Below are 13669 nucleotides of genomic sequence, written 5' to 3'. Positions count from 1 at the left end.
GGGCACGGGAGAGAGCTCGCTAGGGCAGGTTCGGACAGATACTGCTGAGACTGGGGCACAGGGCTCTAGATCAGGCGCCAGTTTTACACAGCTTGATAATCACCTGCACGGTGAGGACACCTTCATGGACTTCACCGAACCAAATAATCCGGGGGCATCAGCAGTGAACTAGGATCGGGGTTCGGACATTTACCTCCCCACAGGGTCTGCATTGCCCGCCGTATGGAGAAGGAGACTGTAACCCAAAAAGGGACAGTCGGGCCCCAAATGCTCCACGCTACGGGGACCCAACCAACAGAGAGTGCCGGGGACAGAGAAACCTGGGTCACTACATTGGCACTGATACTCCATGGGATCTGAACCAGTAATCGAAGGGTCTGAGTAGAGACTGTTCAAAACAACCTGGTGTGGTCTCCGTTATTGCCACTCACATCTCCCAGGCACGGCCTTACCTGAGGAGGGCTTAACATCATTGCTGCTACCACCACCAGCTCTGGGAGTACCCACATTCAGCAGCAGCGGTTCTACACCTTTAACCGCAACCCGCAGGTGGCGTCACGTATACTAACTTTCACCCCTACTGTAAATATCCTCTTTTTACAAAAGAAGCCCCACGCCACAGGACCGGGCAATGGCCACCAGAGTGACATTCCCATTTGCAACCTCCTGGGACTGAGTACCCCCTTCTCTGGGCACGACACAAATACTTGCTCAATAATTATACACACACTCGTAGATATTCTTTTAAGAAAGGCAAAACCTCACTTCTTCTTTCTTAAATATTCAGGTTTATTAACCTTTTGGATTGACTGACAGTGCTATAATTGTTCATTAAAAAATTAATCAACACAAATGCAAGTTGTTTAATAATTGTGAACCCAGTGTATGATGTCCCCCGGACCGCTCACACAGAATTATAACAACACATCCCCGAACACATAATGTGATGCTCCCACAACTAACATAAACAGTACAATGTCCTCACAGTCTTACCACACACTATGTGGCTTAAGGGTGCTTTACACGCTGTGACATCACTAACGATATATCGTCGGGGTCACGTCGTTAGTGACGCACATATGGCGCCGTTAGCGACATCGCAGCGTGTGACACCAAGGAGCGACGATTAACGATCACAAAAACGCCAAAAATTGTTGATCGTTGACACATCGCTCCTTTTCATAATATCGTTGGTGGTGCATGCCGCTGGTTGTTCGTCGTTCCTGCGGCGTCACACATCGCTATGTGTGACACCGCATGAACGAGGAACATCACCTTACCTGCGTCCACCGGCAATGAGGAAGGAAGGGGTGGGCGGGCATGTTCCAGCCGCTCATCTCTGCCCCTTCTCTGCTATTGGGCGGCCGCTTAGTGACGCCGCAGTGGCGTCGCTATGACGCCGAACGCACCTCCAACCTTGAAGGAGGGATTGTTCGGCGGTCACAGCGACGTCGCTGAAAAGGTAAGTGCGTGTGACGCTGCCGTAGCGATAATGTTCGCTACGGCAGCGATCACCAAATGTCGCACGAACGATGGGGGCACACACGCATTATAATGCCCCTATTTTCCCCACTTGATAAGATGCCACCACAGCCCCCTCCTCACACTCGGTTTCATGCCACGACTAAAGATGGGCAAACCTTAACTGTAAAATTCGAGGACCGTATTGGACACCTAAAATCCGCTGCTCGAACTCGAGCACGGACTTCTCACAGAAGTCCGTGATTGAGTTTTAGACTATGTGTCCACGTTGCTTTTTACCTGCTTTTTACCTGCTTTTTCAACTGCAGCGTTTAATGCCAAAATGGATGTGTTCTGCTTTTCAAGCATAGTCTATGGGAATTTGGGTTTCTTGTTCACGCTATGCTGTTCAAAATGCTGCCATTTTGTGGCAGAAATTTGGGCAAAAACTGCTTTTCAAAGAAGCAACATGTCAATTGTTTTTGCCATTTGGGTTTTGCACTGCAAAGCTGAGTTTTTGCCCAACTTTCTGCCACAAAAAGGCTGCAGTTTGAACAGCATAGTGCGGACAAGAAACCCAAATTCCCATAGACTATGCTTGAAAAGCAGAACACATCCATTTTGGCATGAAACGCTGTAGTTGAAAAAGCAGCAAAAAAGCAGGTAAAAAGCAACGTGGACACATAGCCTTAAGTGTGGATGCTGCTTGTATGCTGAATAAAGTATGTTGAAAGGCTGCAGCACAGCCAATCAACAAACGTTTTGGCTGTGGACACTTCCTCAGCCATCAGAATCATGCCGAGTACTGGCATGGCTGTGATTGGCCAGCTGCGATTGCATCAGTGGGTCTATATTAGGACCCGTTGACGCAGTTGTAGTGGGTGAGCCTACCCCCTACTAGTACCAGCATAGTTTACCCGGAATTGTAATTATTAAAAATGTTGATTTTTTTATTATTGTATGTTGTGTTAGGGCACCCCCTAGTGGCCGGGTGGGACGGCTGTTGCCACCGGGGAAGGAGGAGTCGGCTGGATGTCTAGGGAAGGGCTGTATGTGTGGAAAGTAGTCGGATCCGGGACAGCAGTGTGTGACCATCGGTGGCAGTGTGTTTGAGCGGAACATCAGGGGACACCGGAGTAACGGAGGAGTACGCAACCTCAAGGTCTGATTCCGCTGGTGTGGGTCCGGTGTGTGCTTGACCTAGGAGTGGGAGCCCGGAGAAGCGGAGTACCCAGGGCATATCCCCACTAGAGGGCGCGTTTGGGCAGGTTGTCCCCAGCTCCACAGAAATTGCCGAATTCTGCTGACCGGATTGTATCTGTGCAAAATAAATGTTATCTTTTATTGGCATCAACTTCTGCCTGAGGACTGTTTGTGCACCTTCCGACGAAGATACTGACCCACATTGTCTCACTAAGTCAGTCCCCAACATTGAAGGAGTGGTGGAGCCAGGGTTGTGCCTTGAAATCACTGAGGTCACGACTACACAGCCAGAGGCCTCCCTGTCTCATCACTTCATGTGGCGTAGTCAGCAGGATGCGAGTCCCCTGCCAGGGACCCAAGAAACTGGAGATCAGGTCGTGCCTGGGACACAGGATCCCGACTACGAGGGAAGATTTCCAGTCCCCTGGTGGGAAGAGAACACAGTGCCCGTAGTGTTGGACAGGGTACAAGATGGCGGCAAGAGGGCCGTTATCTGTGAAGTGGAAGAAAAGGCGCGAAAAGTTGTCGCCGAAAGAAGAGCCTGGGGCTGGCCGGTACCAAGGAAGAGGTACAGAGTACTCCGCCCAAAGAGGGGAGGCGCCAGTTCCAGGGCATTGAAGAAAAGATACGAAGTGGGCGGTGTTCGGAAGAAAAAGAAGTACCGCCGCGGAGGAGTCAAGAGGATGTACGAGGCTGGGGGAGGATTCTGTTTAAGAGCGGGAAACGAAGGTCCGCCTCCTCTTCCCTCAGTCTCAACTTTGACACAGTCGCCATTGGTCATACAGCCAACAGAGACAGATATGGAGATGTCGGGACAACCGGAAGAGCTTGCTACCACTATGGCTCTGGTCAGTCTAGGCCGAGGGTGGCCTAAGTTTGCGGCTGCAAGTGAAGCCTCCCTTGTGGACCTGCCGATTGGACCGGGAGGTTCCACGCGGCCCGAAAAGGTGTCATGGAAGACTACATGGGATGCAAAGACCGGAGGCACGATCACGGAGGTCCGGGCAACGTATGCCATGCGCCCCCCTTGGGAGACCCTACAGCCGGGCGCCGTCGCTGCCGCACCAACTGCCTCATATGGAGTGCCGGCCGAAGAGCTAGCTGAGCAGCCGGAGGAGGATCACCTGGGCTTTGTGTGGGATCCGGTCATCGTCCCTTCCCCTGTGCAGCACCCCAGAGCTCCATCCCCGGTACCCGACCCTGTCAGAGAACGCCTGATGGCTGAAACCGTCGTCCGGGAAATGCTGTCCGGTCCCGGCGGCGAGGAGCTGGCCCTGCAGTTCACCACCGGAGTGGTGGTGAAATTTAACCAGCAGGAGGGATACGGGTTCATCCGAGAAGTAGAGACCGGGGACGACTACTTCTATAATAGAGTCCATCTGGATGTGGAGGGGCTGCCTAAGCGACTCCATACACTTTGGCCGGGCGAGAAAGTCCAATTCTTGCCGGACGCAGGAAGTCGCGGCCTGTTTGCCGTTGCCGTTAATCGGATGCCGACCGCCCGGGAAGCGGCCCAGTGGCAGGACGAGCTGGAGTGGGAGGAGCAACAGGAGCGGCGCCGGAGCCATCCAAGACCGGTCCCGTCCGCGCCCTCTCATTCCCGGCGCACCTTGTCTGCTGCCCCGGCATCATCTGGCCCGACCGCTGACCCGTAGAAGGTTCCCCCAGTGGTAACAGTGAGTCAGCATGTGACCAATAAACCGGTCATCGTTCTGGACGCGCCGCCACCCGCGCCACCACCATCCCGAGTAGCGACACCATCACCCCCGCCAGGAGTTGAAGCAGCTGCGTCAGCGGAGCCACCCTTTGCCCCCGTGTCCTTCCGAAGGATACGCCGCCAGCCGGGGCAGTCTCTGGGAGCCTATATACAGGCACAGGCGGAGGAGTGGAAACGGTCCTGGCCTCCAGAGTAAATCTCTTCAGTCAACCTGTTTGAAGTCCGGTAGTGTTGTTTAACCGGCAGAAGTTTTTGTTGCAAGTTCTTATACCTGTTGCGTCTCCGGGCGCCATCGAAAGACCGGGAGCGCTGTTGAGCCTCCGGGCACCACCTAAGACCGGGAGCGCTGTTGAGCCTCCGGGCACCACCTAAGACCGGGAGCGCTGTTGAGCCTCCGGGCGCCATTCAAAGACCGGGAGCGCTGCTGCGTCTCTGAGCGCCACCTAAGGACCGGGAGCGCTACTGCGTCTCTGAGAGCTACCTAAAGACCGGGAGCGCCGCTAAAGCCGCCGGACGCGGGACTGGTGCCCTTGCGGGTGCTGCGCCTATTGTGGACTGGGCTGAAGGTTTTTATGTACGTTATGTGTGTTTTAAAGAAGAGCCGTGCCGGGAGGCTCGGATTTTAAGAGGGGAGGCATGTAGTGGGTGAGCCTACCCCCTACTAGTACCAGCATAGTTTACCCGGAATTGTAATTATTAAAAATGTTGATTTTTTTATTATTGTATGTTGTGTTAGGGCACCCCCTAGTGGCCGGGTGGGACGGCTGTTGCCACCGGGGAAGGAGGAGTCGGCTGGATGTCTAGGGAAGGGCTGTATGTGTGGAAAGTAGTCGGATCCGGGACAGCAGTGTGTGACCATCGGTGGCAGTGTGTTTGAGCGGAACATCAGGGGACACCGGAGTAACGGAGGAGTACGCAACCTCAAGGTCTGATTCCGCTGGTGTGGGTCCGGTGTGTGCTTGACCTAGGAGTGGGAGCCCGGAGAAGCCGAGTACCCAGGGCATATCCCCACTAGAGGGCGCGTTTGGGCAAGTTGTCCCCAGCTCCACAGAAATTGCCGAATTCTGCTGACCGGATTGTATCTGTGCAAAATAAATGTTATCTTTTATTGGCATCAACTTCTGCCTGAGGACTGTTTGTGCACCTTCCGACGAAGATACTGACCCACATTGTCTCACTAAGTCAGTCCCCAACATTGAAGGAGTGGTGGAGCCAGGGTTGTGCCTTGAAATCACTGAGGTCACGACTACACAGCCAGAGGCCTCCCTGTCTCATCACTTCACAGTTCTCAGCATACATTATCCTTGACAAAAGCAAGCTAAGTCCCCCCCATATATTTTGTAGACTTGCACGCTTTAGTGCCTTTCATGGGGTGTTTTTAGCATTATTTAACTACTAATTAAAAAAAAAAATAACCAGCCAAGGTAAAGCAGATAGCTGCGGGTTGGTATTATCAGGCTGGGAAGGCCCATGGTTATTTGGCCCTACAAGGGTACAGAAACAAACTTTTAACTAAAGTTTGGCAGAACATGGCAAACCCAAACAACCACGGGTCCACTCATTCCTAGCATTTACAGGTCCACTCATTCCACAACAGCCCTCCATACAATATGATGCCCCCCCACACAGTTTGATGCCTCCACAGTTCCTCCTTCCATAAATAATATTGCCACAACAGCCCCCCCTCCCTTCAGTATTATAAACCTACAGCCCTCCACACAGTGATGGTCCTCACATATCCACACCCTGTATTATGGCCTGCAACATCCCCACACAGTATGATACCCCCACACACAGTTTGTTGACCCTACAGCCCCCCACAGAGCATGATGCAACCACACCATTCCACACAATATAATGAGCCTCACAGTCCCACACAAGTATGAGACCCCTTCAGCCTTTTATAAGTACTGACTGACAAAATAAAATGTGCTCACTACCTCCCGCTTGCAGGGAGCTGCACAGATTGTGCTGTCTGAGGATTAAAGGGCACCTGTCAGGTGCAATATGCACCCAGAGCCATGAGCAGTTCTAGGTGCATATTGCTAATCCCTGCCTAACCGTCCCTGTATACACTAGCATAGATAAAGAGATCTTTAGAAAAAGTATTTCTAAAGATCGTATATCGTATGCTAACTAGTCCCCTGGACGTTCGTTCCCCTGGCTAGTTGGCCCCATTAGCATGTTAGCACGCCCCTGTGGGTGTGCTATCATGCTAATGAATGTTCAGCGTAAGAGGATGATGTCACTCACCTCTCCACCACTATCGCATCTGACGGGGGATTTCGGCTGAGTTTGCATGACCCCGGAGTTTGGGTCATGCGCACTATGAAGCTAGGTGTACGCGTCCTGGCTTCAAACTTAAGTAGTGCGCATGACCCAAACTCCGGGGTTATGCGCACTGTGCCGTATCCCCCGTCGGAGGCGATGGTGGCGGAGAGGTGAGTGAGATCATCCTGTGACGCTGCGTATTCATTAGCATGTCAGCACACCCACAAGGACGTATTAACATGCTAATGGAGCCGACTAGCCGGGCAACTAACGCCCAGGGGACTACTGCCCTTGCTCATTAGCATACGGTAAAAGATCTTTAGAAATACTTTTTCTAAAGATTTCTTTATCTATGCTAGTGTATACAGGGACGGTTAGGCAGGGATTAGGAATATGTACCCAGAACTGCTCGTGGTTCTGGGTGCATATTGCACCTGACAGGTTCCCTTTAAGGCTCCGCAAAGCGGGTGCATTCTAGTGATGTTATCGCACCTGCGGTGCGGAGACTCAGACACAGACGGTGAATGGTGGAACAGGGAAGTGACTGCTCCCTCCTGAAACATTGTAATGATTTTTTTCTTCATCCTGAGGATGCAGATACCATTAAAATAAATCAGGTTGGGAGGGCGGCGTATGGTACCGTACACCACTGATTACTGTCCTTTGGCTGTCTTGGTCTGTGGGCTGGATGGATTTGGCCAGATGTGGCCGGTGGGCAGCAGTTTACCCAGACCTGCTCTAGAGTAAGAAAATTGTTATATAACAGATAGCAAAAAAAAAAAAAAATTGAAAAAAGCAAAAAATATATATAGTATAAAATTGTATTTTTTTAAACTTTTTAGAGAAAATCACAAATAACCTGGAAGGTCAAAGTGTAAGTATAATACCATCAGTATTTCCCCCACATTACAGTGCATGTGCTTGGGGGACAAGAGGGGTCAGTACTCGCCTGGGGCAGTGCTTCATACCACAGAGGGCATCAAGGGCTTATTTTGCTCCAACAGACCTTTGTGGATGGTAAGTCAGGATGCGACAAAGGTTCTTAGGCTGGAAACACATCTATGCGAGTAAAATCGGTCCGAGTAGGCTGAAAAACTCGGCTGATTTTAGTTCACGTTAGGTCAGAGTGCAATGCAACTGCACTGCAATCCTGAGATTTTTCTCCTGATTGCAGTGCGTGTGCAATGTGTGTGTGATCCGTGTGTGATCCTTTTTTTTTCTCAGCAGCTGTCACCTGCCATTCAGCTCTGCTACATGGCCGCTGACAGCAGACACAGACAGCCATGTAGCAGAGCTGAATGGCAGATCACATCAGACACAGACAGAGTCGCACGATCAGAATGAACTCGACTTCATTGTCATGCTGCGGCTCTGTCTGTGTCGCGTCCTGATTAGCGGTCACCCATGAAGGACTCACCGGTGATTGCTAATCCCCTGAGTGACTGAAGTGAGCAGCGCTATTAGATCCTCCCCACGTGACCACAACTCACCTGTGACTTCATTGCTGTCACTCGAGTGACTTGCTGTCACTGTTGGAGGATCCAGCGGTGGCCGCGAGTAACCTCAGTGACAGCTCAGCTGATCGCGCGACTCACCTCAGTTGCTGCATGGAGCTGTCAGGAGCGGCGGTGTCTTCTGCAGCTCCTGTCACCTTCATGTAGCAGAGCTGGAAGCGACGCGGGACCTCCGTGGATTACGTCGGACAAGGATGTGTTTTTTGCGTACTTAATAAAGTGGTGAACGAGGGTCTTTGTTATTGTTTATTATTTCAAATAAAGGATTTTTTTTTACTGTGTGTGTTTATTAACTTTAATTTACAGGTTAATCATTGGGGGTGTCTCATAGACGCCTGCAATGATTAATCTAGGATTTAGTGGCAGCTATGGGCTGCCATTAACTCCTTATTACCCCGATTGCCAACGCACCAGGGCAAATCGGGAAGAGCCGGGTACAGTCCCAGAACAGCCGCATCTAATAGAAGCGGCCATTCTGGGCGGCTGCTGGCTGATATTGTTAGGCTGGGGGGCTCCCCTTAACGTGGAGCTCCCCATCCTGAGAATACCAGCCTTCAGCCGTATGGCTTTATCTGGCTGGTATTAAAATTGGGGGGGACCGCACGCCATTTTTTTAAATTATTTATTTATTTATTTTACTGCACAGCACAGACACGCCCACCGGCTGCTGTGATTGGGTGCAGTGAGACAGCTGTCACTCAGCGTGGGGGCGTGTCTGACTGCAACCAATCATAGGTGCCCGTGGGCGGGGAAAGCAGGGAATACGAGATTGAATAATGAGCGGCCGGCTTTTTCAAAAGAGGAGAAGCCGCCGGAGCAGTGTGAATGCCGTGCAGCACCGCGCTGGTGATTGGGAATCGGTGAGTATGAGAGAGGGGGGGAGAGGGATAGACCGACATGGTCAGAGAGAGAGGGACAGAGATAGTGACCGTCCGACAGACCGATCGACAGAGAGAGAATAGAGACCGAGAGGGAGAGACTGACTGACACAATGACAGACATTGTGAGACATCACTCGTTTCCAGTGTTTTAGGAAACATGCGAGAAATGTATTTAGAAAATCGGATGTCACTAGGATGGTGTGAGTGCCGTCCTGTGACATCCGATTATTTACACGCTCCCATAGACTTGCATTGGAGAGATTCGCAGTAGAAACTCGCAAAAAAGCAGCATGCTGCGATTTTTTTCTCAGTCCGAATTGGACTGAGAAAAAAAATCGCAAATGCGAGCTGAATCATTCACTAACATGTGTCCGATTCTAATGCGAGTTTTTCTCGCATTGCTCTACTGCGAGAAACTTGCAAGTGAGAAGCCGCCCTGAAGGCTGGACTCACACGAACGTATTAAAAAACGGTCCCATTCTTGTTTGCGAGAGTCGGACGAATTTTTCTCACTTGTCATCAGTGTGCTCTCAGTGTGCTGTCCGTGTGCAATCCGTTTTTTTCTCAGCAGCTATTAGTCATTTACAGTCAATAACATGAACATTTACAGTGTTCTATGCTACATTCATAAAAACGGATGTCACTAGGATAGTCCGTGTGCCGTCCGTGTGACGTCCGTTTTTTTCTCGCACCCATAGACTTGTATTGGCGAGTCAGAGATGTTTTACGTATGAATACGCAGCATGCTGCCGCTTTTCTCGCATCCAGAATCTGGATGCGAGAAAAGCTGACCAACAGCTCGCACTCATAGAATAACATTGGTCCGAGTGCTCTCTTGCTCTCGTCCGATTTCCACGCTCGTGTGAGCGTACCCTTATAGAAAACTCCTATAGTGAGATTTGCAGATGACCTTGTACACGATCTCCTGTGATCGCACATTACAATCTCCATCGTTTCAGCAGGACATGTGGTAATTGTATCACCCCTCCCACGTACAAATCGTCACCCGTGTACGTCATGCAGCTCACGTTCCTAATTGTGATCACTAATCGGCAAAACCTCGCACTGACCGCTAGGAGCGCTGTGTGCTGGGACTTCGCTTTTTGTAACTTTTGACCACACGACACTTCCGTAGACAGGCGGTGGAGCGGGAGGTTCCTAACGTTCTTCTCCGTTTCCACGACAACGAGTGAAAACAGAACAGGATTTCACATCATGGCAGGAGGAAAACAGCGGTGATCTCCATCCAGACTGAGCCCTGAGCGGTGAGTGCCGCCCGTTATAGCTGGGTGTTCACACACAGCACTATCACTCCTCTTATGTCCCTAGAGAGGTGTCCTCATGGCAGATATGTCTCACATGTGTGTGGCACGGTACAGGCTCCAACTACAGAATAGCCCAGACATCTGGAGGGAAACATGTCACAGTTAGGCATTGGTGAGCATGTGTGCCCCGATCAGCCACTGAATAAGTTCCACGAGCCCTCGCCCCATTGTTGTGAGGGTCTGTGATCAGGAGGGTGAGCATTCTCCTCTCATACCTGTTCACACGATATAAAGGATGTGATCAGACATGGTATTCTGCTGATCCCGGGGCATCTATACACCGGGCAATCATTGGCCCATGGACGGCTAGGCTCCTGCACCCCATTGTTGTAGGGATAGATGAGGGTCTGTGATCAGGAGGGTGAGCATTTTTCCACTCACACCTGTTCACACGACATAAAGGATGTGATCAGACATGGTAGTCTGCTGATCCCGGGGCATCTATACACCGGGCAATCATTGGCCCATGGACGGCTAGGCTCCCGCACACCATTGTTGTAGGGATAGATGAGGGTCTGTGATCAGGAGGGTGAGCATTCTCCACTCATACCTGTTCACACGACATAAAGGATGTGATCAGACATGGTAGTCTGCTGATCCTGGGGCATATATACACCGGGCAATCATTGGCCCATGGACGGCTAGGCTCCCGCACACCATTGTTGTAGGGATAGATGAGGGTCTGTGATCAGGAGGGTGAGCATTTTTCCACTCACACCTGTTCACACGACATAAAGGATGTGATCAGACATGGTAGTCTGCTGATCCCGGGGCATCTATACACCGGGCAATCATTGGCCCATGGACGGCTAGGCTCCCGCACACCATTGTTGTAGGGATAGATGAGGGTCTGTGATCAGGAGGGTGAGCATTCTCCACTCATACCTGTTCACACGACATAAAGGATGTGATCAGACATGGTAGTCTGCTGATCCCGGGGCATCTATACACCGGGCAATCATTGGCCCATGGACGGCTAGGCTCCCGCACACCATTGTTGTAGGGATAGATGAGGGTCTGTGATCAGGAGGGTGAGCATTCTCCACTCATACCTGTTCACACGACATAAAGGATGTGATCAGACATGGTAGTCTGCTGATCCTGGGGCATATATACACCGGGCAATCATTGGCCCATGGACGGCTAGGCTCCCGCACACCATTGTTGTAGGGATAGATGAGGGTCTGTGATCAGGAGGGTGAGCATTTTTCCACTCACACCTGTTCACACGACATAAAGGATGTGATCAGACATGGTAGTCTGCTGATCCCGGGGCATCTATACACCGGGCAATCATTGGCCCATGGACGGCTAGGCTCCCGCACACCATTGTTGTAGGGATAGATGAGGGTCTGTGATCATTCGCTGCTCATACCTATTCACATGACATGCATGATAGTATGCTGATCCCTTAGTATCTAGACATCGAGTAATCATTGGAACCCGTCAAAACTCTTGTCTGACGGCTGACTGCATCTTTTTTTTTTTTTTTCCAGGGCCTAAAACTCATTGTTGATTGGCAGCACCCCTCCCCCCTTGTGTACTCAAAAATGTGCAGCAAACAGTGAAGACAAGGGGAAACCAATAATTGTTTGTGTGAGCCCCTTACATGTGGCAAAACCAAACAAGTGGCAATAGACTTTCCATAGCATCGATCAGAGAATCCCTAAAAGGACATTTGTCTAATTTGTATGGGACCCTTAAAAAGGGGCTGTCTCACAAAGTTCATTTTAATCAATAGATCACGGAATAATAATAATTTCCACAATTGGGTATGTAAAAAAAAAATGATCCTGTGCGGAGATAATCTTATATATGTGTCCCTGCTGTGTCCTGTGTAATGGCCGTGTCTGACCGTAAGGAGCTGCTCCAGTTCATGGTTGGCACAAATGGTATTGGGGGTGAGGAGGGCATAAGTCACTTATCATAAGTGAGTATAGAGACGAAACAGGGGCTCGCAGCTGCTGCTTTCTGAGGTACACATTACCCTGCCTGAGGTAGCACAGGAGTGAGTGATTCTGCCGGTCTCCAGCCCTTTGAGCTCATCATAAATATAGTCTGTGACATAAGCTCAGCGGTCGCCGGAGCTCCTACATCACTGACTTACTTTACAATGAGCTCAGAGGACTTGTGACCAGCAGAAATGCTACCTCAGGCAGGGAAATGTGTTACCTCGGGCAAGGAAATGGGTTACCCTCCAACAGTGTAATAACGGGGTTACCCACCGGTAGGGTAATAATGGGGTTACCCTCCAACAGGGTAATAACGGGGTTACCTCCCCCGACAGGGTAATATCGGGGTTACCCCCTCCCCCGGCAGGGTAATAACGGGTCTACCCCCCGGCAGGGTAATAACGGGGTTACCCCCCCGGCAGGGTAATAACGTGGTTACCGCAGGCAGGATAATAATGTTTACCTCAGGCAGGGTAAGGTGTTACCTCAGGCAGGGAAATGGGTTACCTATGACAATGAGGGAGATGGGTTACCTCAGGCAAGGTAATAACGGGGTTACTCCCCGGCAGGGTAATAACGGGGTTACCCCAGGCAAGGTAATAACGATTTACCTTAGGCAGGGTAAGGTGTTACCTCAGGCAGGAAAATGGGTTACCTCTGACAATGAGGGAGATGGGTTACCTCAGGCAAGGTAATAACGGGGTTACCCCCCGTCAGGGTAATAACGGGGTTACCCCAGGCAGGGTAATAATGATTTACCTCAGGCAGGGTAATAACGGGGTTATCTCAGGCAGGGTAATAATGATTTACCTCAGGCATGGTAATAAGAGGGTTACCGCTGACAGGGAAATTGTTTACCTCAGGCAGGGAAGTGGGTTACCTCTGACAGTGAGAGAGATGGGTTACCTCAGGCAGGGTAATAATGGGGTGACCCCAGGCAGGGTAATAATGGGTTACCTCAGGCAGGGAAGTGGGTTACCTCTGACAGTGAGGGAGATGGGTTACCTCAGGCAGGGTAATAATGGGGTGACCCCAGGCAGGGTAATAATGGGTTACCTCAGGCAGGGAAGTGGGTTACCTCTGACAGTGAGGGAGATGGGTTACCTCAGGCAGGGTAATAATGGGGTGACCCCAGGCAGGGTAATAATGGGTTACCTCAGGCAGGGAAGTGGGTTACCTCTGACAGTGAGGGAGATGGGTTACCTCAGGCAGGGTAATAATGAGTTACCTCAGACAGTGGCAGCTGTGAGCCTCGGCTGATTCTTTTTGGCTATTCCAGTCTTCTACTTTCCATTTGTTGTTCAGACTTTGCACAGTTGTGTACCTCCCTTCCGACTATTTGGGA

At 50.8% G+C, this 13669-nt stretch overlaps 1 protein-coding gene across 5 annotated transcripts in view; it reads left to right on the top strand.

Annotated features, from left to right (window-relative positions):
* KIF27 (kinesin family member 27) overlaps positions 1-13669 on the top strand; it is a 202743-nt gene that overhangs the window by 5626 nt on the left and 183448 nt on the right. Inside the window, exons 1-2 of one of the 5 annotated variants that reach the window (XM_075318335.1) lie at positions 10149-10312; positions 11869-12144. The exons of 1 other annotated variant lie outside the window; for it this stretch is intronic. The gene's annotated coding sequence lies outside the window, so the exon portion shown is untranslated. Of the gene's footprint in view, positions 1-10147; positions 10313-11868; positions 12145-13669 lie in introns of those variants that run through there. 3 more of the 5 variants (XM_075318353.1, XM_075318327.1, XM_075318363.1) reach the window with 3 other exon arrangements.

Source organism: Anomaloglossus baeobatrachus, chromosome 1, assembly GCF_048569485.1.
Source record: "Anomaloglossus baeobatrachus isolate aAnoBae1 chromosome 1, aAnoBae1.hap1, whole genome shotgun sequence".
In the NCBI taxonomy this organism is placed as follows: Eukaryota; Metazoa; Chordata; class Amphibia; order Anura; family Aromobatidae; genus Anomaloglossus; species Anomaloglossus baeobatrachus.
This window is presented reverse-complemented; position numbering and strand designations above follow the sequence as displayed.